The following is a 21,908-nucleotide window of genomic DNA, read 5'->3' as shown; positions in this document are numbered from 1 at the left end:
GTCTAGTCATCAGTGGACTGGCTATCCATTTTTGAGGTATACTTGGAGGGGAAAGAAAGGATAAGACCTGGTTATCTGTCTGTGAGGACATGGGTCAGTTTTCACTACTATTGAACTGGAAAATAAATGTGCTCTGCGGAGATAGCCACAGATAGTTACTTCTCTATCTTCATCTGTCTTCTAGGACAGCTCCCCAGATGATGTGAGACCTGGTGATGATTCCACTGGTTTCTGCCAGGTGGTACACATCCGATTCCCAGTCTGCTGGTCGCCATTATCCAATGGCTGCTTCCCTTTGGCAAGTTGGTCCCCTTCTAAGAAGTGACTATTGTGGATGAAGGGGATATGTGATGAAGTATCACAGAGATCTTGAAGCTGAAACACCATAGAAATTTGGTTTGCCTAGAAAATATCTCCTAGGCACAAATTATTTCTTTGGTTAGATTATTGTCTTTGATAGAAGCAAGTGTAGCATTGAAAGCAGTGGCTTGTGTTGTTTTCTCTCTGAGCCCCAAAAGCCATTTATGTATTTCTTGCTAACCATTTTTGTGACGGCCAAATTGGACATTGTTGACTTCCTCGTATAAATCAGTGACTTGAGGCAAAAACTGTAAGCCAGGTAGGCTCTCTTGCTTCTGGAATATTCAAAATGTGGATAATGCTAATATTTTCCTTGTGACTTGTTGTGAACTGTTATACATAGCTATTAGAATCCTTGGTCTCTTCTTTGGGGAGGCCAGGGGACGGGTACAGTGGTAGGTGGCAAATTAGATGACCAATCCTTGTTATGTTTCCTTAGCAATAATAAACTTATGCATTTGCTCCTTCATGGAGATTTCTTTATTTACTCATCCATTCAAAGAGGAACAGATCCTCTCAACATTCCTTCTGGCCCTTAAGTTTGATGATTCTGTGACTCAAATATCAGTCTTCTGTCAAAATCTTAGTTGTACAGCTGGGCTAAATGAACCTATCTTTGATTATGTGTGAACTCCCATCCATCTTGAATTTAGGAAAAAATGCTTCTCTAACATGCTCCAGAGATACTCTAATAAACCTAATGGCAAATCACCTCTCCCACAGGTAAAGGGCAGCAGCTTAATGCAAAGCTTGAGCACTATTGGGATTTAATTGTGACAAGATTCCACTAATGCTGCTTTGTCAAAACCTTATAAAGCACTGAAATGGATGGTCTCTGGGTTTTATGCCCTGGGGATGGGATATAGCTTGCTATCTTTAAAAAAATTTGAGTAGATAGTTACTGATTGGGCCAAAGGGACATAGAACTAGTCATAGAAAACTAAAATAAAATATAAATCTATTTTGATGATATCTATGGCAGGGGAGGAGAATGAGTGCAGGAAAGGAGAGGCGTTTCATTTAACATTTGCCTCCCTGGGCAGTAAAAACTAGGTCAAGTGGTAAAAACAACTGTATACATCTAATGTGCTATTAGACCATACCAAGCAGTTTTACAAGATGTAGTCTACTTATACAGGAGTACCTGTAATATATAAATTCCAAATTTTGGATTCAGGGGGGTACCTGCATAATTTCTCACCTGATATCACTTCTAGTGTTGACTGTTTTTCATATTGCACCTAGCACATATAATTTGAAACCTTTTCCTTTAATTATACTAATTGTATAACTTCAGTTTTAAGACTATCACAATAAAGTATCCTAGTTTATCAACTAGAATTGTTAATGGTTAGATATGTATCAAACTTTTTCATAAAACGCTTGGGATAAGAAAGTTGGATGGGGTGGGATAAGTGGGAGTGATATGATAAAATATAGTCACATTTGATTGGTTACAAAGAAGCAATGAATCATCAATATGCTGTCGATAGTGCATTTGGAGTAAGGCCTATTTGCTTAGAACCCTAAAATATAAGTACAGCATCCTGGGAGAAATGAGGTTGCTTAAGATAGTATGTCTCTCAAACTTGTTCAAAGCCACCAAAGGAACTTCTTAAAGCTAGATATCACATTTCTAATCTGTCCTTGGCATGTCAACAGAGTTAAAAATTTGAAATTTATCATATGTCAGTTAAGAATGAGATTGACAACAGAAGTTTGAAAAATAATAGGGAATAGTTTGTGCAATTGGCTTCCACTTGTGGCCACTGGTCATTAGTCTGGGCAAATCTGCAGGGTATGGACACAAAGTACCTATGGACATTTAAATTAGTATGTTGAAATAAAAATGTCATTATGTGTATGTTATTCTTTACCTCATTCAGAGCTTGACACATTTTGCCTATGAATATCATTAGGTAGGAGGATGGGCTTTCTAGGAACCATGCTCAGAGCCTCCCTGTTTTTTTCCAATATAGTGATGATTGGTATAAGTCATATAAGCTGAGAATAAGGCCCCTGGACTTCTGGATGCTCTTGGCTTTCAGGCTAACTATCCATATTTCCTTAGATTAGTAACTCAAGATGAAAGATGATGGACAATAGCTTCAATAAGCAGAGAGTCATGGCATATAAAACAGGCTAAAGTCAGCTAGAAAGGTGGCGCATAGAATACTTCTTAAACATCATAAAATTCCCAATGATTATAGCTCGTTATGTCAAAATATTCAAGGCTGAAATTACTGAAACCCACAAGAGCAGGTGTTCTAAATGATAATCTAAGGTATAATTAGAGTTTCTGAAGGACACTATGAGGTAGAGTTAATTCAAAGAGACCACATGGTTAATTATGGAATGATTTATTAAAAAACTAAAAATAGACTGACATGTTATAAAAACCCCTATTTTTCAAATCTCTATTTTGACTAAACATAAAGTTGAAATATGTTACTACTTTGATTTAAAAAATGTAAACAATTTAGTTGTATCTTCAAAATGCTATATAATGATCTCATTTTTTATGATATTACACCTCATTATTTACATAATACATAGGCTGTTTCCAAGGTTCACAGAAACCACGCTGAGCAGACAGATTACAGGGCTAAGTGGTAGGACAGTGCTTTAAATTCCACTTGGATTAAAGGATTCAAAAACATAGAATGAAATAGAGAGGTAGCCCTCTCCCCTTGATATTTATAACCACTTTGGATACTCGTATTTAAATCACTGTAATCTTTATCTGTCTATCAATAAATCTGTAGTCACCTCTTTGATTTTTTTCAATTCCTCAGAAAACTGATCTAAAACTTTATAATTATTATGAAAAGAATTTTAATGGACGATGGTGGGTGCTGGTGTGACAAGTTAGAACAAGAATTCTGCAGAGGTAGGACTTCATTTGAACACTGGTATGTGGGGGTAAGAATTGCACACTATTGATAAGGAAGAGATCAACTATGGGGAGCTGGAAACAGTACTGAGGCATCACATTGTCCCTGTTTATTGTGCAAATAATAAAATTAAGGTCCAATGAGATTAAGCAATTGCTGTGGTCTGAAATGTGTCCTCCAAAAATCATGTGCTGAAACTTAACGGCCAATGTGAAACTATTAGGAGGTAGGGCCTTTGGACTGTGATTCTGTCATAAGGGTGGAGTGCTCATGAATGAAACTAGGGACCTCATACAAAGGGCTTGAGGAGGGTGTTCACTGTCTTGTGCTATGTGATGACACATTGTTGAAGAGACCATCTTGAAGCAGAGAGCAACCCTCACTAGACACTGAATCTGCCAGTGCGTTCATCTGGACTCCAGCCTCCAGACCTGTGAGAACACATTTCTGTTGCTGTAAACTGCCCAGTCTCAGGTACCTTGTTAGAGCAACACGAATAGACTAAGATAGCAACTTTCTCAAAATGCCAATAGGAAGCACTAAATTTATGGAGAAAAATATTAATAATTTGATTAGAGAACAGTAGCTTGGGAAAATCTGAGAAAGAGTTACATTAAACATACTGTGGGGTTCAAGAGAAACAAGAGAAAGAAGGCATCACATTCAGTAGCAGGAATTAAGAAAGGCATCAAAAAGAGAGTGACATTCTGTATGGCCTTCAAAAAAGAATTTAGAATTTTCAAAGTTGAGATGAGGGTAGAGAAATGACAAAAGGGAAGAATTCTATTGTGAATGGCCTCGTAGCAGAAAAGATAGGACCCATTAGAGCAAGATTTCTTATCCTCAGCATCGTTGACCTTTGGGAGCAGAGAATTCCTTTCTGGGGGTATGTTCTGTGCATTCTAGAATGCTTAGCAGTATCCCTAAATTCTATCCACTATGTACCAGTCGTATACCTTGCTCCCTGCTATGCTGGATTTGTGACAGCCAAAACTATCTCCAGATATCGTCAAATGTCCCCGAGGGGACAGAGGGGCAAAATTGCTCCCCCATGCCCTTGAGAACCACTGCATCAGACCATGAGAGAATCGTCAAGGAAGGGTCTTGGTCACTGTGTATATATATTCTTTTTTTTTTTTCTGAAAACTGTTACTAAGTTAAAAGCTAATGAATTTTTTTTTCATTAATTTTAATGGGAAAACTGTGATGCATTCCATCTCAAACTGAGATATGTATCCAAATAATATTCACAGAAAAATATATACATTTAACTCTCTTGTTTTACTTTAGGACATACAATTCAACATAAGGAAGGTTTTTTTTGTGCTCAACAAAGTGGGAAGAGAGGTGTGATAGGTGCATTTGTGGTGGGGATGAGGAAGGTCATTCCTTGGAAAGCATAAAGAGTGATCTACTTTCAGCAGGCAACCTCTTTGTGACTCATTTAAAAATCAAGTAATAGTACAGAAAAACATCTTCAAGGAAAATAAAGGTTAAAAATGAGTGTTTCAGGACATATGGAAATAGTACAATGAGTACAAGAGAATGAAGAGGTGGGAAAGTTGCTGACTTTTCATTCCATTCACAAAACAAAATGCTCTGAGTTCATCCAAATATGGTACATATTCTAATGTGTTCCCTCGGTAGTCTCAAACCAGAAGGTGTTGCATCAAGAACATTGGTGAGAGTACCTTTCCCTTAAGAGAAATGTTGATATGTTACTTTGCAGAGCATATTTTGTTGGGGGGGCGGGTGTGGAGGGTGGTTCAGATATTATTAAACTGAGAAACAAAAGTCATAGATATTTTCAGAGAGCCTATATGATATAAAATTGTCAACTGAACAAGCACCATGTGATGAAAGTTTGTATATGGAAGAGCTGACGGGAGACAAAACTGTGAAAGCAGAGTAGGGACATACAATTTCACAAGTATTATGGTCAAGTGTGTGGGACATAATGGAGCCTGCTTCCAGAGGAACTAATAATCAGAGGGCAATGAAGATTATCACTGAGAAGGAGACAAATGGAGATTTATATAGAGGAGGTCACATCTAGCCAGGAAGAAAAAGGGGGAGGGGTCTTGACCACTTCAATTTCAGGGGCTGTGGGCACAGGAAGAAGATGGGAGAGGCAAGAGAGCCAGGGGTGAAGATTCTTGAGATTGAGTGACTCAGGGCTCTCCTGTAGGAGTCTAAGAGGGTAGAAGGAGCTCAACCAGAGTAACTCCATCTCTTTAGTTTCTTTAAACAGAGAGCCAGAGTTTACAATTTCTGAGCTGTTTTCAATTCCTGTGTGCTGTGAACTAGAACCAAAATGTTCTAGAAGGGTCACAGAGAACAGCTAAGTAGAGAGCCAGTGTGGCCCTGCCACTGGCACAGTTGCAGAAAGGGCCATGCTGACCGTATACCAGAAGCTGGCAGTGGACAGTGGGAGGAACTAGAAGCATTCGAGGGGGAACAAAGCAGCAGGGAAAGGACTGGGCCAGAGTGAGAAGCACAGACTTCAGCAGTAGATGCAACAAAAATTCCCAGAGACTAGGCCAGTGATGCCCATTGTCACCAGTTCAGGAGGCAGCCCAGGAAGAAGTGAAGATACACACTTCTGTCCAAGGATGCCATCCAGGTCTGCCATCATGAGGTGTCACCAAAATGCCATCTGGGAGAAAGCAGAGGGAGAAAGAAGGATATACGAGAGATTTAACATTTTTGCTCCAAGAGACTGCACATTACCTAAACGAACCATTTAAATTGTGTTAACTAGATTGGACCAGTCTTTTTTTTTTTTTTTGCTACCCTCCTAAGTAGAACTCAGGAGTAAAAGAGCAGTATTAGAGAAAAAAAACTGCATTTTTTTTGCAAAACCAGAATGCAGTGTGAGTAAATGTAACCCCATTTTATAAATCCACAGTTTGGTACAGAATAGGCATTTAAAAATGGTTGCTATTATTATAGAACTTGATAACCGATTGGATTTGGGAGGCTGAGAGAAAGCACAATCACAGAATATGCCAAGATTTTGACCTGAATAATATGGGAGAATGAGGGCACATTTATTAAAAATATAGACATCAGCAAGATGAGACTGTTTGCAGTAAAGATATGATGCTATGAAAACAAGAGAGTTGATGAGTTCTGGAACATGGAATAGTTGAGAGTAATGAGTACATAAATATAAAGTGCTGCATATTTATAATGTTAACTAGTAGGGGGTCCTGAGGATCAGGAAACAGATTATTTATAGAAACTAGATCCTTGGGTTGAAGGAACACTAATGAAAGTCTTGAGAGTGAGTCACAGGTTTTATTCTTTCCTTGTAATTGTTGGCTCCAAAAAGTGGCCTATACATGAACTGACGTTGGAATTTTTGTAAGTGACCTAAATGCAACAAATCATATATAGCCATTTTGACACACAGTCAGTGCTCAAATAAAATGTGGATTATCATTATTTTTTATTGTAGAAATGAATTGGTCTTCTCATCCTCTTTTGATTGTTCTGCTTCGATGAGGACCATTCTGGGGGACGGAACAGGAGAATTGGTTTGGATAGTATGGTGTGTTCTCATTCTTTCTATTCTGTTTTTCTCCTCTCCCAGCATCACTATTTCTTAGCACTCCTGGTGGAAGAAAATAGTTTTATGGAAGTTCTGTGTTCCATTGTAAGAGGTTCTAAAAGTTTAACATTTATAAAGGTCAGGATCGTTGGAACTAAATTCCTCTGCTGGTACTTATGTTTATATTTTGGTCAGTTTGGTTTGATAGGCTTTGCTCAAATAAGGGTTCTACAAAGTGTAAAAGAGAAAACTTCTAACAGAATGTGGGAGGAAATAAACAAACTATATCTACATTTTTAGCTGGATTGGTTTATCTGGACATATGAGTCTCTCTCTCTCTCTCTCTCTCTGTGTGTGTGTGTGTGTGTGTGAGAGAGAGAGAGAGAGAGAGACTCAGGAGAGATCCTTGTCACAGAGCTTCCCTGGCAAGAATGTTCCTCTCTCTCTCTCTTATTTTTTTTTTTTGATAAAACATGTTACTAATAAACTCATTTTCTCTTCTATGGCTTTGAGGGTGTGTGGAAAGTGTGAGTGACTTTTCCATTTGTGCTAGGCAGTGAGAGAAAGGGAAAAGGAGAATATTCAAAGTTGGAGAGGGACATAGAAGAACCTCAAGTGTAACAAAAGGTCTAATGGTTGACAATAGAATTAAGTCAGTGGAAGGGATCAAATAAGAGGGGCTGAATTGGGGTTGGAAGGATTAATGTAATTTAGAAAACAGATGGAGAAGTTAGGATGAACAAAATATAGGTTTAAAAAATGTGAATTATTTTATTTGAAACTACTTGCTATAGTAATGTACAGTGTTCAGTATGCAGGCATACTTTGGAGATATGGTTGGTTCAGTTCCGGACCAATGCAATGAAGTGAATATGGCAAGAAAGTGAGAATTTTCTGGTTTCCCAGTGCATATTAAAGTTACGTTTATACTATACTGTAGTCTAGTAAGTGTTCATAGCATTATGTCTATAAAAATATTGTGCATACTTTAATTTTAAAAATACTGTGTTGCTGAAAATTGCTAATGATCACCTGAACTTTCAACAAGTTATAATCTTTTCCTGGTGGAGGGTCTTGCCTTGATGTTGATGGCTATTGACTAATCAGGTGAAGGTTGAGGTGGCTGTGAGAATTTCTTAAAAAAGACAACAGCCCCAACAACAAGAAGTTCGCGTTATCAATTGACTCTTCTTTCCATGAAAGATTTATCTGCAGCATGTGGTATTCGATAGCATTTTACCCACAGTAGAGCTTCTTTCAATTTTGGAGTCAAGTCTTTCAAACTCTGCTGCTGCTTTATCAACTAAGTTTATGTAATATTCTGTGTTGTTATTTTAACAATGTTCACAGCATCATCATCAGGAGTAGATTCCATCTCAACAAATCACTTTCTTTGCTCATTTATAAGAAACAACTAGTCATCCATTAAAGTTTTATCATGTGATTGCAACAATTCAGTCACATCTTCAGGCTCCATATCTAATTCTAGTTCTCTTGCTATTTTCATCACATCTGCAGTTACCTCCTCCACCGAAGTCTTAAAGCCCTCCAGGTCATTCATGGGGGTTAGGATCATTTCTTCCACACTCCTGTTACTGTTGATCTTTTGACCCTCTTCCTTGAAATACAAATGTTCTTAATGCCATCTAGAATGATGAATCCTTTCCCAAAGGTTTTTAATTTACTTTTCTCATGTTCATCAGCAGAATCATTATCTATGGAAGCTATAGACTTACAAAATATATTTCTTAAGTAATAAGATTTGAAAGATGAAATTACTCCTTGATTTATGGGCTGCAGAATGGATGGTGTGTTAGTGGGCATAAAAACAACACTAATCTCTATCAGAACTCTTGGATGACACTAGGTTCATTGTCAGTGAGCAGTAATATTTTGAAAATAATTTTTTTTCTGAGCAGTAAGTCTCAACAGTGGGCTTAAAATATTCAATAAACCATGCTATAAACAGATGTGTCATCAAGGCATTGTTGCTCCATTAATAGAGCACAGGCAAAGCAGATTTAGCATCATTCTTAAGGGCCCTAGAATTTTCAGAATGTTCAATAAGCCTTGGCTTCATCTTATAGTGACCAGTTTCCTTAGCCCCTAACAAGAGAGTCAGCCTGTTGTTCTTTGAAGCTTTGACGCCAGGCGTTGACTTCTCCTCTGTAGCTATGAAAGTCCTAGATGCTATCTTCCTCCAATTTAAAACTGTTTCCTCTACGTGAAATATCTGCCGTTTAGTGCAGCCACCTTCATCCATTACCTTAGCTAGATCTTCTGGATACCCTGCTGCAGCTTCTCCATCAGCACTTGCTGCTTCACCTTGCACTTTTATGTTATGGAGACGGCTTCTTTTCTTAAACCTCATAAACCTATCTCTGCTAGCTTCAAACTTTTCTTCTGGAGCTTCCTGAGTTCTGTCAGCCTTCGTAGAATTGGTGAGCATTAGAGGCTTGCTCTGGTTTAGGCTTTGACTTAAGGAAATGTTGTGGCTGATTGGATCTTTTATCCAGAACTACTAAAACTGTCTCCATATTAGCAATAAGGCTGTTTCATTTTCCTATCATTCGTATGTTCACTGGAGTAATACTTTTGATTACCTTCAAGACCTTTTCCTTTGCAGTCACAGCTTGGCAACTGTTTGTTACAAAAGGCCCAGTTTTCAGCCTGTGTCAGTTTTTGACATGCTTTCCTCACTAAGCTTAATCATATCTAGCTTTTGTTTTAAAGTGAGAGATGTACAACTCTTATTTTCATTTGAATACTTAGAGGCCATTGCAGGGTTATTAACTGGCCTAATTCCAATATGGTTGTGTCTCAGGGAATGAAGAGGCTCAAGGAGAGGCAGAGCATGGGGAATTGCCAGTTGGTGGAGCAGTTAGAATACACACAACATATATTGCTTGATTGTTACCTTTTACAAGCATGGTTTGTAGCACTCAAAAAGCAATTATAATAGTAACATCAAAGATCACTGATCACAGATCAGATCACCATAACAGATATAATAATGATGAAAACGTTTGGAATATTGCAAGGATTACCAAAATGTAACTGACACAAAGACACAAAGTGAGCACTTGCTGTTGGAAAAATGGCACCAACAGACTTGCTTGATACAAGGTTGCCACAAACCTTCAATTTGTGAAAAACACAGTATCTATGAAGTGCAATGAAGTGAATAAAATGAGGTATACCTGTATCAATAATTAAAATGTCCCCAAAGACCTTTTACTAGAAGATTGTAAGTAGTATAATGTTTATTAAGTTGCTATGATAAAAACATAGTAATTCAGGATGGCAAGACTATTTCTTCATTGTAAGAGGCCTTTTCTACCTTTCTTTCATTGGCCATGCTAAAGGGAAAGACCTTAAAACAAAATATTTAACAAACCATAAATTGTTTTACTAAACCAAATTTGTATTAGATAAAAGTCTACTCTTAAAATGCAGTGAAATATTTTATCTTACTAGTGAACAATTCATATTCCAGGTGAAAACTTACCCCAAATCTTAAATGGAAGGTAATGCTAATACTTTTAGATCACTTGTCAGCATCTTTGTTTGTAGTTCACTTTTTGCCCTTGGGTTAAATAATTTTTTTCTCTCTTTCTTTTCTTCCTTTCTTTTCTTTTCTCCTCTCTTTCTCTGTCTCTCCTTCTCTCTCCAAGAAATCTACAGCATAACCAGAAATTGAGGTTATTATTTTTCCATCCTGTTAGATGATGAACGTACACAGCCTCACAAAATAGCAAATTTTCATCGAACAGCATACTTCCTACACTCTCCTCAACCCCCTTCAATTCAACTTCCACCCCCATCATTCCTGAAATGGCCCCTGCTAAGGTCACCAATCATCCTTAAGGCCCCAAACTTAAAGGATACTGTTCAGCTTTCATATTACTTGATTTCTCAGCAGATTTCACAACAGCCAATCATTCTGTCCTTAAAACAATCTTGTCCCTTGTCTTCTGGAACAAAGCTGTTCTAGGCTTTCTCCTCTCCTCCCCTTTGAGAGTCCTTTTGCGGGCTCTTTTGACTCTATCTGAACTGTAAGTATTGGAGCTGCAAAGGCTTGCTTCTGGACTCCTTTCTCCTTTCCTCTTTTCTGTCTCATAGCTGCAATTGTCTTCAATAAGTCAATGGCTCTCAAACGTATTCACGTGAATGAGTCTCTTCAGAGTCTCAGACCTGTATATCTATCTGGTGTGCTTGGTATTTCTCCTGCAGGCCTCACAAGTACCCTAAATACAAACTGGCCAGAACCTAACTTATGATTTCATCTGCAACCTCTTTTAGTGCTCCCTACCACAGTGATACCATATTGTTCACAGATAACTATATCATATCAATCTCCTGGTCAGAACCCTTGAATGCATCTTGTTCTTTTCTCACTTAACATCTTTGTGTGTATTTATCTCTACCTGGGGTGCTTCCAGCTTCTGGATTTCACTTAGTAAGTTTCTACTCATCAGATTTCATCTCTACTGCCATGGTCTCACAGAAACCTCCATGTTGCCTACACTACAAATTTATAATTTACTCTCATAAATCCCTTTAAACATTTTTTTACTTTTGTAGAATTTACCAGATTTATCACTTTCTAATTATAGAGTTATTTGCTTATTATTTGTCTACAAGCTCAGTGCAGAGACCACTTTTATTCTACTGATTTTGGCATACCTAGTGCTAATAGTCATGCCTGTCACATATTTGGCACCCAATATTTACTTATTTGATCAGTGGAGAGGTTATTTTCTATTTTGGTTTCTGATTCATGCAAAAGAAAAAAGTTAATTTTATTATACCACAAATCTTTATATATACACCAATTTGTCAAACATGAGCTTGTTAGGGAATGCACTAAACTAGCTTTACCCAATGAAGCAAAAAGACATTAAACCTAGATAGCATCCAACCTAGACATTCCTCTGAGATACAAGTACATTTTTCCAGAGTCTGTGAGGAGCTGACTGGTGCTTTTATTATTGCTACTTTTCTGTGATCTATAAAATCAATGTATGATGGGGAAGGGCAGTGGGTGTAGTGTAAGTGATGAAGAACTTGGGTGGAGTGGGCAGTGTTCAGCTCCCAGCTCTACCACCCATCACTGTAAGGTAGTAGTTGTAATGGTCCCCAGGTGCTGGCTGTGAGGGACACTTGTGCAGAGCTTCCAGCGGTGGGCTTCGCATAGGAAATGTGCTGGTACACCCAGCCAGTGGGAAGCTGTCATTGCCACTAGGGGAAAAGAACAAGTGGGTATGTAAAAAGCACTTCACAATTTTCCCTTCATCCCATCTGAAATGAAACAGTGTCCAAACTCTAGTATGTGGATCATATTGCTGGAAAAGTCAAGGACTAGGAGGCAAAATCTGCAGGTGTTTCCTTTCAGAATTTTGCCTTCAGGAAGAAATGAAAGGTAAATAAAAATTATGGTTATTCCACTGGCACCAGAGTAATATGTATGCATTTTTAGACTGCTGCATTTTAGTTAAAGGTATACAGGATGAGAGCAGAAATGAAAATATTATATAAGAGAACTATCTTTTCTGTGTTTCCTGCTTATTTTAATAGCTATCACCAATGTGGGTTTAATATTCAGAATTTTAATTCTTGTAATAAAACCTCAGTGAAGAGAGAATGGACTTCAGTATTTCAAATACCTCTGGTGTAGCTGGTCTTGAAATTTTGTCTGTTTTCTTTTTCAAGGTAAGGGATCTGTTTTTGTTCTGTTTATTTTATTTTAGTCATGCCATGAGGAAATGAGGTATATAAGTTAATTATTTTAATCCCAATAAAATGATAACAAATTGTAACTACATGATACCCTCCCCCATTAGTCAATTTATTTAAACACTATATAAGCTAGATTTTTCCCCCCTTTGGCAAGTTGTAAACAAAAGGGCTAAATTGTTCCTCATGGAATTGGATTATTCTAAAATCATGCTATCCTAGAGAAAATCTGAAATTGAATAAGATACAAAATCTCATTTGGTTCTATACCATAAGTCTTGTCTATATTTGTATAATTTCAAAAGAGTTAAAACAGTTGTTGAAAGCCATAAGAAATGATGCTAAGTTACTAGAGTATTACCATTCTTATCCCTCAGGGACAATTTCTTTCATGAATCTCAGATTTGGTGTAACATCTCATAAGATTTTGGGAGAACCTCCTATCAAATAATTGTTATCTCTAGGAAATATAGGTTTTCGAATTGGCGTCATGTATGTATCACAAAGGACCCAATCATTTAATTTTCCAGGTGTAACATTATTAAATAAAACAAGCAACCACAGAAACAAACAAAAATCACTTTCCCCATGTATTTCTGTACTGGGTTGAATCGTGTCAAAATTCATATCCACCAGAATCTCAGAACGTGACCTCATTTGGGAAAAAGGTCTTTGCAGATGTAGGTTAGGTTAAAATGAGGTCATACTGGATTAGCACAGGCCCTAAACCCAACGATGGGTGTGTTGATAAGAGAAGGAAGAGGAATAGGCAGACATAGAGACACAGACCTGAAGGGAAGAAGGTCCTGTGAAGGAGGGGCAGAGACTGTGTGGTTCAGCTACAAACCAAGGAACACCAGGACTGCCAGGAGGCCCCAGACGCTAGGAGAAGGCAAGGAGGGAATCTTCCCTAGAACCTTCAGTGGGATGCTGGCCTTGCCAACATCTTGATTTCAGACTTCTAGAGCCCGAGAACTGGGATGTGATAAATGTTGTTTTAAGCCATCTTCTTTGCGGTAATTTACTATGGCGGTTCTAGGAAACTAATACAATTTCTCAAGCTCTTTCCATATCTTCTCCATTTCACAGTTGAATTTTGTTAAAGGAATTGTGGAATTGCCTCCATTTGCTGTTTCTTCTTTATCACATGACATTCACTCCTCAGCCACTGTGATCTGGGTTCTACCCTCATCATGCCACATTAATTATTTGGCCAAGTTTACCAGTAACCCCTCATAGCTGACTCCAGTGGATACCTCTTGGCCTTTGTATTATTTTATTCTCCATGACATTGGGCACCCTTTACCACTTCCTCCCTGACCTCTGTGACTCCACAGCCATAAAATTTATTTCTGTCCTCATGGCCACTCCATCTTAGGGCTTGTTCAAGCTCCTCTTCCTGTATTGCACCTTCAGTATTGGGATTTGTCAGGATTCTTCCATGAACCTCTTCTCCCTCTGAGGACGTCACCTGGGTGGTTTCATTCACACACATCTATTTGCTAATGTTTTCTAAATCTGTCCTAAGATCAGCTCTTCCTCTGGAACTTCAGACTTCTCATCAACTCCACAAGTTAAGTTTGGGGGGTTGGGGGACTTCACAAGTTAAATGCCTCACAGTCCCTCAAAATCAATGTATTCAAAACTGGAATCAACATTTTCTCTCTCAGGACTGCTCTTCCTTTCTTGTCTGTGTCCCAGACTGTAGCACCAGCTTCTTCCCAGTTAGTAAGATCAGAAACTTGGGTGACATCTTTGTTTCTCTATTCTGCTCATAACCTGAATTCTGTCTCTGTTTTCATTCTTCCACACAAATCTATAGGCCCGTCTGTCGCTCTCTTTTCCCTCACTTTCTGCAAGAGTGTACTGTCTAGCCTCCTCCCTCATGTTCTTTCTTCACACACCCAGGAGTGTTCTTTGAGAAATGTACATTTGCTTATGTGACCCTTGTGCTTAAAATTTGCAGTATCTTCCCAAACCTTGTAGGATAAAGTCCAGAGTCTTTGAAAAGGCTTAGTATGACATGTCCCTTTTTGTCAAGCCAAATGGAAAGCCTTTCCCTTGTCTTTCAAGCAGGCCATGTAGTCTTTGAACTTGGATGAGATGTCACTACTGTGAAACCTCAATAACTCCAACCTTCCTTCGTCCCCTTCCATGGCACTCATCCCACTGTCTTTAGCTTTCTGCTTTCCCATTGGTCCCCTGAAGAGTGAGAAACTGATCCATCTTACTTATCATGAATCTCTGGTGCCAAGTACAGTGCCTGGAGTAGAGAGGCTCAATGAATTACTGAATCCCCATAAACGAGAAAACCAAGGCTCATAATGTTTAAGCCATTTGGCTAAGCAAATACAGCCCAGGGTCAGATTTTTCTAGTGCTTTTTTCATTCTTATATATTTCCTTTTTCTTAAAAAAAAAACTTTCCTTATGTAAAATTAAAGCATAATTGTTGGAAAACATCACTTCTACATGACCACACCCACAATTTAGACCAAATGATGAAACTAAGAGAGGTTTAGGTATAAATGATACAATTCATTACCAATTTGAAATGAGCTCTTTCTTCTAACCACTTCCTTATTTCCTTGGCTTTTCCACGGGTGAACACAACCACTTTTTACAGCTTTTAACTTTCTCTCGCAGCTTATACTCAGCTGCTGGTTAGTCTACAGGTGTCAAATGCCTCATTCTTCTCTTTACTTACTCTGAGCACGAGTGGTGCCCTCAAGATGCCTCCTGCTCATTTTCAGCTTCATCCACCCATTTGTAAGCTCTGACTCTCTTCTGAACTCTCACTCACCTTCCCAGCCTCTGAGCTGAAGAGGAATGCATGTCATGGTCCTGAATCTGCTCCAGCTGTTCCTAATTCCTTCCTTCCCAGCCCACCCCTGTCTCAGAGCTATGCTTGCCTCTCAAAAGAGAGGCTATGTTGGGGAGAAGGGGGGTGCCTGAGCCCCACTCTCTCCAGAAGACTTTCTTTCCCTTCCAGGTCTCAGAAGGCTGCTGACCTAGTAGTTGATGCAAATTAGATGTCTTCGTTTAGTGTTTTTTTGTCATTGTTTCATCAAAAGTAAAAATTATTCATATTCACTAAAGAAAAATTTGATAATAGAGAAAATTAGGAAAAACTTCATAGCACATAGTTTCATCAACCAATCACCACTGCCATTAATATTTTGATATATTTCCTTTTAGTCCTTTTATTGATGTGAAACTTTAATTTGAACACTTATCCTATTATATACATAATTTACATCTTTTATTTTCACTTAATATTATAGCCTATTTTGCATAATACATCATTGAGTGGGGGGATATACCAGAAAATAATTAATCTTCTTGGGTTATACTTTTAAGTTGTTTCCATTGTAACTATGAAAAATAAAAGAATGAATCTGATTCACATATAGGAAAACCAACCAACCAACCAATAAGCCTGAGAAAAACTCTTTGTGCCTAATACCTTGTCTCTAATGGTATTAGATTTATATCTAATATATAATTTATCTCTCTCTTGGATATATAAGATTTATATCCAGAAGTGAAATTACTAAGTAAAAGGGAATAACTACTTCCTCAAATTGCTTTCCAAACATGTACAAATTTGTACTGCAACAGACTATGTATGAGAGTCTTTATATCATCCATCCTTGCCAGGCTATACTTGTACATTTCTCTTTCTCCCTAATCTCACAGGTCAATTATTAAATCATTTTCTTTGATTCCTAGAGAAGCTGAATATTTTCATAAATGGTAGTATATTAATTGTATTTTCTTCTGTGAAATTCTTTTAATGTCCTTTGATCATTCATGTATTTGATACTTTTTAATTCTTTTATCTATTGTATAGCTCTTTATTTAATAAATAATTTAACTCATATTTGCTGCAAATATATTCTGCTTTGGGCATTTGTTTTCAATGTTTTACCCATAGATTTTAAATTTTTTAATGTAATTAAAACTATTTTTTTATTTGTAATTATGTTTTAGCTTAAAATTATTTACTTCTCATTACCTGTCTGCCTTTCCCTCATTACTCCCCTTAAACATTTAATAAGAGGCACTTCCATGTTATCTTCTAAGATTTTATGTTTAACAGTTTTCATATAACTCTTTAACACATATGAGATTTATGCTGGTATATGAAGTATGGTGAGAATCTGTATTTTTTTCCCCCAAATTTTCTAATCAAATTAACCCAACCCATTTCTAGAACATTCTTTCTCTTATCCATTGATTTTTAATCTTTCATTAATCATATTTTCATTTCTCAAATATGTTGGGATTTATTGTTGGGCAATCTATTATGTTCCATTATCTGTAGCTATTTTTGTACCGATAGTCAGTATTTAATACATTTAAACTTTATAATATGTTTAAGACTTCTGATAAAGTTTGTACTTATTTTACAGAGTTTTTTTTTTCATAAAGAACCCTTTAATTTTGAACTAGATTAAATCTGTGTATTTATTGGGTATGAGAGTGTTGCCATACTTAAAAATTTTGTCTTTCCTTCCAGAACACAAAAAGTCTTCTGAGTTATATGTCTGTTCATATTATTCCTGAATTTTTACTATTTTTTTGTGGATACTATTAATCTAGTTTCTTTTTCCATTATATGTTAAAACTTTATTTCAGTTCTATAAAAATACTGTAAAATTTATGTATTTATTTTGAGTTGGCCCCTGCATTAAAAAAAAAAAAAAAATTTGGTGTTTTCTATTCTTTCCTTCAATAACAATCAACACAGAAGACTCTATGACCAAATGTGTGGGAGTTTCTCCCTACCACCAAGCAAAAAATCAGTTCTGCAGTGGACACCAGCTGGCTGTTCTCTCATTCAATTTTGACACTATGCACCTGGAGATAACATCAGATTCCATCGGTTGAGGGCTCGATCCCACAAGATTGCCCTCCACTTCTAAAATCAGTCACAGGCCCCAGGTTGTTTTACCTGTGCTTCTGACTGACCTGCTGTAAATTGGAGTTCTCCTTGGGTTTGATGAATTTACTAGAGTGAGGCTCACAGAACGCAGAGAAACACTTATTTATGGTTACTGGTTGATTACAATAGGTATTACAAAGGATACAGATGAAAGGATGCATAGGGTGAGGTATGGAAGTATCCTGAGTGCAAGAGCTTCTGTCCCCATGGAGTTGGGGTGAACTACCCCCCAGGAACCTCCACACGTCCTACTGTCCAGAGCTCCCTGAACCCATTCTTTTTGGGTTTCTATGGAAGCTTTATTACAGATACATGATTGATTAAATCATTGTCCATTGATGATCAATCCAACCTTCAGGTCCTCTTCCATCCTTGAAGGTTGGGGGTATGACTGAAAGTTCAGCCCCCATTCTGAAGCTACTTAGGATCTGTCAACCTCCAGGCAACTCATTAGCATACAAAAAGACACATCACTCTAAGGATTCCAAATATTTTAGGAGTTGGATGCCAGGAGACTGGACAAAGACCAAATGTATATTTCATAGTATCACAGCCCCACTTCAAAAAATGAATTTTAAAAGTTGTTCCTAATGATTCCTGTTTCTGATATATGATCTTTACCACATAATAATAATTTTGTCTCTCTATACCAATATTTTTTATTTTTTTTGCATCTAAAGCATTTTTCAAACCTTTCATATTAAAAACAACAATAGTGGTCAGCGTTACTTTGTGATTTTAATAAAATGACTCTATTAGTCTGTTTTCATGCTACTGATAAAGACATACCTGAGACTGGGCAATTTACAAAGGAAAGAAGTTTAATGGAGAACTCACAGTTCCACATGGCTGGGGAAGCCTCACAATCATGGTGGAAGGCAAGGAGGCAGAAGTAACACCTTACGTGGATGGTGGCAGGCAAAGAAAGAGATTGTGCAGGCAAACTCCCGTTTTTAAAGTTATCAGATGTTGTGAGACTTATTCACTATAAGAACAGCACAGGAAAGACCCGCCCCCTTAATTTAATCATCTACATCTGGGTCCCTACCACAACAGGTGGGAATTATGGGAGCTACAAGATGAGATTTGGGTGGGGACAGAGTCAAGCCATATTAATGGCTATAATAGTTTGCTGCTAATATTTTATTGATTACTGGCTTGAATTTAAAAATGTTTATTATTTGAGATATTAATCTATTTTAATTTTTAAAAGAGGTTTTGAATTATGGATTTGGAGATATTTATTAAAATATTTTTTCTAAATGTCAAATCTTTTTCATAAATCTTTAAAAATGGCCTTATTTAAGAAATTCAACCTACTTATATAAAGTAACATATCATATACCCTGATTTTCAACCTTTTGGATGTCTAAAATAAGTATTTCTTACTTACATCAGACTATACTTGTAACATTATGCTGAAAATTTTGTTAAGGATGTTTACTTCTCTATTAACAACTGCTATTGACTTATACTATTATTTGGTGTTTATTTTTGGTAGATTTCACAAAAATATCGGCTTGGTAAAATTAAGTGGGAATAATTTCATTCATCTATGGTTCCACGAAATATTTATGTAGCTTAGAATTTATATCTTCTCTGGCAATTTTAGATAATTTCATCCTTAAAACCACCCAGCCATGGAGTCAAGATGTTTTCTTTTTCGTTGTGAATTTTATTTCCTCAAAAATCACAGACTGTTTTAAATTTTATTAAATAATAGTATTTATAGAGATTGTTTATTTGTTTAACATTTTATTTGCTGTGTGCTTTAGCTTATTTATATTGACTTCAGTTTTATTTATTTGCTTTTTATTTATATTGCTTTTTCCTTATTTTCCTCATAGGCCCGCTAATAATTTATTTGAAAAATATTTATTTTATTTAGCTATTCCATGTTTACTTATTTCAATATAGTCATTTCTATTTTATACAGCCATTTATTTCTATCTGTTTTCCTTAGCATTCTTGATTCTAACAGCTTGAGTTAATGCTTATTTTATTTCTTCTTTATCTCTTTTGAGATAAAAAACTGCATTTGTATTTTAATTGTTGTCTAAGTAGAATACTATTTTATTTTTACTCCTTACTTGAATCAATGATTGTCTTTTCTGTAGTTGTGACTAACATTTTTGTTATTATTGGTTTGAATTTTTATTTATAATTTCCACTATTTCTTGTATTGTGGTTAGAAACTACACTAGCTAGACTAATAAACAAAAAAAGAGAAAAGATCAAAATAAACACAATCAGAAATGACAAAGGGGAAATTACCACCAACCCCACAGAAATACAAAAAAGCCCTCAAAGACTATTATGAGCACCTCTATGGGCACGCGAACTAGAAAACCTAGAAGGAATGGATACATTGGATAAACTCCTGGAAATACACAACTTCCCTAGATTGAACCAGGAAGAAATTGAAACCCTGGATAGACCAATAATGAGTTCCAAAACTGAATCAGTAATAAAAAACCTATCCACCAGAAAAAGTACTGTACCAGATAGATTTACAGCCAAATTATACCAGATGCATAAAGAAGAGCTGGTGTCAATCTTACTGAAATTGTTCCAAAAATCTGAGGAAGCAGGACTCCTCCCTAACACATTATATGAGGCCAGCATAATTCTGATACTAAATCCTGTCATAGATACAACAAAGAAAGAAAACTTTAGGCTGAAATCCTTGATGAACATAGATGCAAAAATCTGCAACAAAATACCAGTAAACTGAATCCAGCAGTACATCAAAAAGCTAATCCACCACGATCAAGTAAGGTTTTTTCCTGGGATACAAGGTTAGTTCTACATATACAAATTAATACATATGATGAATCAAATAAACAGAAAAACAAACACCACATGATAATCTCAATAGAAGCAGAGAAAGTTTTCAATAAAATTAACATCCCTTCATGTTAAAAACCCATACCAAACTATACATCAAATGAATATACCTCAAAATCATAAGAGCCATCTATGACTTACCCACAGCCAACATCATATTGAACAGGCAAGAGCTGGAAGCATTCCTTTTGAAAACTGGGACAAGACAAAGTTGCCCAATCTTACCACTGCTATTCAACATAGTTTTGCAAGTCCTTGCCAGAGAAATCAGGCAAGAGAAAGAAATAAAAGTCATACAAATACGAAGAGAGGAAGTCAAACTATTTCGTCAAAGATGATAATTCTATACCTAGAAAGCCCCGTAGTCTGTGCGGCTCTTAGATCTGATAAACAACTTCAGCTAAGTTTCAGAATACAAAATAAATGTGCAAAAATCAGTAGCATATACACCGATAACATCCAAGCTGAGAGCCAAATCAAGAACACAATCCCATTCAAAATAGCCACAAAAAGGATAAAATACCCAGGAATACAGCTAACCAGGGAGGTGAAAGATCTCTACAATGAGAATTACAAAACACTGCTGAAAGAAATTAGAGATAACACAAACAAATGGAAAAACATTCCACGTTCATGGATAGGAAGAATCAATACCATTAAATGCCCATGCTATCAAAGTAATTTACAGATTCAATGCTTATTCCAATCCAATTGCCAACATCATTATTCACAGAATTATAAAAAAAAAAAAAAAACTATTCTAAAATTCATATGGAACCAAAAAGGAGCCCAAATAACTATGCAATCCTGAGCAAAAAGAACAAAGCTAGAGACATCACTCTACTAGACTTCAACCTATTCTATAATGCTACAGTAACCGAAACAGCATAATACTGTTACAAAAACAGACACATAGAGCAATGGAACAGAATAGAAAACTCAGAAATAAAGCTGAACACCTACAACAATCTAATCTTAGACAAGGCCAACAAAAACAAGCAATGAGGAAAGGACCCCTTATTCAATAAATTGTGCTGGGATAACTGGCTGGCCGTATGCAGATTGAAACTGGACCCCTTCCTTTCACCATATTAAACAAACAAACAAACAACAACAACAAAAAAAACCTCAAGATGAATTTAAGACTTCAATGTAAAACTTAAAACTGTGAAAACCCTAGAGTAAAACCTAGGAAATACTATTTTGAACATAGATCCTGGCAAAGACTTCATGATGAGGACTCTAAAAGCAATTGCAACAAAAGTAAATATTGAGAAGTGGGATCTAATTAAAATAAAGAACTTCTGCACAGCAAAAGAAACTATCAACAGATTTAACAGACAACCTAGAGAATGGAAGAATATATTTGCAACTATGCAACCAACAAAGGTTTAATATCCACAATTTATAAGAAACTTAAATCAACAACCAAAATAAAAAAAACATTAAAAAATGGGCAAAGAGATGGGTCGGAGCAAGATGGCCGAATAGGAACAGCTCCAGTCTCCAGCTCCCAGTGCGAACGACACAGAAGACAGGTGATTTCTGCATTTTCAACTGAGGTACTGGGTT

The sequence above is a fragment of the Colobus angolensis genome, unplaced genomic scaffold, assembly GCF_000951035.1.
Source record: "Colobus angolensis palliatus isolate OR3802 unplaced genomic scaffold, Cang.pa_1.0 Scaffold150, whole genome shotgun sequence".
Classification (NCBI taxonomy): domain Eukaryota; kingdom Metazoa; phylum Chordata; class Mammalia; order Primates; family Cercopithecidae; genus Colobus; species Colobus angolensis.
This window is presented reverse-complemented; position numbering follows the sequence as displayed.